The sequence below is a fragment of the Lycium barbarum genome, chromosome 9, assembly GCF_019175385.1.
Source record: "Lycium barbarum isolate Lr01 chromosome 9, ASM1917538v2, whole genome shotgun sequence".
Classification (NCBI taxonomy): Eukaryota; Viridiplantae; Streptophyta; class Magnoliopsida; order Solanales; family Solanaceae; genus Lycium; species Lycium barbarum.
In genome coordinates, this window is record NC_083345.1 from 44,468,239 (window position 1) to 44,471,745 (window position 3,507).

The window sequence follows — 3,507 nt, forward strand, 5'->3', positions numbered from 1 at the left end:
TGGAAGCTTATGTATTTCAAAGAAATATTAAAATATTAGTGTATGAGATTACATCTTATGATCTTACTTTTATATTAAAATAATTGGAGGGGTGGCATATCATCCACGTTACCACATGGATTTTGGACATGTATTAGACATCATCACTACTTATTCATTCTTTATAATTAAGAAATTTGGCCAGCAATAATCTTTTTCCGATAAGTTTCCATCGGACTCCATAACATCCCGTATTTTTATACATTTGATTATTCGTAAATAAGTTTAAGGACAAGATTAATTTTGAGATATGAGATAAGGATTTTTAATCTCGATTTTATTAGTACTCAGTTTACTAATTAATTGCAATTAGCTTGAAAACATTAGCGAAGTGGGAAATTAATTAAGCATGATCATATTATTTAGTGTGGAGATATTAGAGGAGCTTAGGTGTCCTTTGTTCATGAAGTAACTTTTTTTAGCATATTTTATTAAGTGCAACGTGCCTAACTTTCCTTGAAATATGTATTGTTATCAGAACAATGAATATGTATCCACCACCAAACCTATATTATTTAATTCATGTCCATCTTATCTTTTTTATAAGATATCGATATATATATATATTTATATATCTTACCTACCTTCTTCTGTAATAAACAAGAATGATCCAGGAATTACTTTTCTCTTTCTCCTTTGGGAAGCAGCAATGAAGTGCAACAAATATTTGGGATCCCACGTTTTACGTTAATTACATATATTGGTTTCATAAGAGGAATGAGAAATAGCAATGTTGTTCCAGTGGATCAGCTTAGTTTTTTTTTGTGTGTAAATTCAAGCACGGAGGTTGGTTTTATTTTGTCGTGTTATTGAATTCGGACTTTCTTCGAAGAAAAGTAAGGTGGAAGAGGATCATTTCTAGGCATATAAGGTTTATCATATTAAATGTGGAAGTTCTTGGCTGAACTGAGCTCTTGAACGAAGTAAGGTATGTAGAGCTTACCTTCCCTTCTTTTGGCATGACCATTATGGAATGAACAAATAATGTATACGTATGCTTCTAAAGAAAATTCTATTCTTAGCGCCACTAGGATGGCCGATGTTTTTGATTTCCGTAAGTATTTCATGCGGTTTGATATGTATATATGATGTTCGAAAGTCTTCGTTGGTATATTTCCGAATGTGTTCGAAAGAAAATTGATATGACGTAAGTCTTTGATAAATATTTTGGTACGTATATATGGTCTTAAAGTCCCCATTTGATTTGATCCATAATGTTATCCGCAAGTTTCCTAATATGAATATGTGATCCATAATGATATTCGAAAGTCTTCTAATATGAATGATACTTGAATTTCTAAGTATGACTTATGGAATATTTTCAGAAGGTTCCGTACTTCGAAAGTTTGTAACTCTCTCAAACTATTTCCGATTTTACCCTTTTGTGTTTATGACGTGTCTACGAGCGGCTTTAAAGGAAATGTTTTAACTACTCCTCTAACTATTAATTAAAAATTATTTTAAATATTCTGTTGAGTTTTATAAATTGTTTTGAAACTTGGAAATGATTTCAGAAAGATTATGCATCCGTAATCCATTATGACATCCGAATTATGCTTACTATAGTTCTGTCCAGTTTTACCATTTCGATTTGTTATTCGATATGCTTCATTGAGTCTCTGGAAATAAATGGTATTTTATTGCATTTAGTTTCTCACTACTCCGTTCGTGGATGCCTCAATGTTTCCCCCACTGAGCCCGGGCCAGGATATGTTCTCAAGCGACTTCCACTGCATTGTTCGCCATGCCTCGATGTGAGGGGGCAGGTATACATGTACATGGGTTGTGGAGTATGTTGTGCCATGTACACTATTCTGATATGATATGATATGATATGGCCATCTGATATGATATGATATGCTACGGGGTTATCCCCTATTCTGATCCTTATTTGTTGTGGCACCAATGTCGGGAGGGTGACCACGTTTTGTCTGCCGAGTCCCTTGGCGGGGGTCGGATACGATATGGCATATGTTTTTGTACACACTTTTTATGATTTGAAAATATGCATATGATATTCTGGATTTTGCATCCCTTTTCTGTTCGTTCTGTTTCCGGTTATGACTCTGTTTCTCTGATTCAGGCTTTACATATTCAGTACATATTTCATACTGACCCCCTTTCTTCGGGGGCTGCGTTTTCATGCCGCGCAGGTACAGACGACAGGTTTGATGATCCGCCCGCTTAGGACTTTATTCTGCTATTTTGGAGCGCTCCTTTATCCGGAGCCTATATTTTGGTACAGTCTTCTGCTATTTTATATATGTACGCTATTCAGGGGTACGACGGGGCCCTGTCCCATCTTATGATTCTGTTATGTTCTGTAGAGGTCTGTAGACATAATTGTGTGGGTTCTGTATATGTTTTGGGTTGATATGATCTGTGATAGCCTTATCGGCTTCCACGTGTTATATCTGTTCATCTATGATAACTAGTAACGCCAACTGACTTTTATATTGATAAATTCTACTAATATGCTGATTTGGGTTATTGGGTACGTATGGGTGTCCAGCACGGACACTAGTCGCGGCCTACGGGGTTGGGTCGTGACATCGGCGAACAATACAGTGAAAGTGTGCACGATAACATACCCGGCCCGGGACTCGGTGAAAGATATATTGAGATATGCACAAACAGAGTAGTGAGAAACTATATGCAATTCAAAACATTTTTAAAGACTCAATAGAATAGTCAACACGAACCATCGTTCGCCATTTCAAATAATAGTCATCTCATATACCTTTCGGATGTCCCTGTGGATTATATCAAAATGAATCTTTGAAATCATGTGTACACATTAATATAGATGAATCAAAACATAAGTTATGGGAATAAAAAATTAATAGCCATCCTAGTGGCTCTAGGAATAGGAGTTTCCTTTGGAATAGTATATATATCGTATATTCATTTCACAACGATCATGCCAAAAAGAAAGAAGGGTTAGCTTCACATGCCTTTAGCGTTTATTCGTCACACAATATGTATACGCTTCCCAATAATACTTCAACCTATATTAAGATGCCAATAACTACGTTTAAGTTACGGGGAGATTCAAAACGTATTCTAACGTTAGTAACTCCTTTCTAGATGTTTAGGCGACGTTTACTCTTGTATCCAAACCAAGTACATATAACCAGCCCAACATCAATAATTATATGTTCAATATCAATCCGGACAGCCCACACAATATTCCAAACAGCCCACATTCACAACATGCAATAACGATTCACATACGGCTACTACATTCTCAAGTTACTTCTAATAGTTCGTAGCCTTAACGTTTGCATGTAACAACTTATAACAGCCCATCCAACATACAATACAAAGCATAATCTTAATTATCATTAATCTTCCAAGTTCAATAACAACAACGTGTCAAAACAGCCCGCACCTTACAACGCTAGATAATAGTGTACATGCGATTATGACACATCCAATTTATTCTTGTTAATCTATAGTCATATTATT

At 35.6% G+C, this 3,507-nt stretch overlaps 1 long non-coding RNA gene across 1 annotated transcript; it reads left to right on the forward strand.

The window, feature by feature from the left end:
• Positions 1-637: 637 nt before the first annotated feature.
• Positions 638-2,443, forward strand: LOC132610598 (uncharacterized). Its single transcript, XR_009571189.1, has 2 exons — positions 638-967; positions 2,193-2,443. It is a non-coding gene; the product is annotated as an uncharacterized LOC132610598 (long non-coding RNA).
• The last annotated feature ends 1,064 nt before the right edge of the window (positions 2,444-3,507 follow it).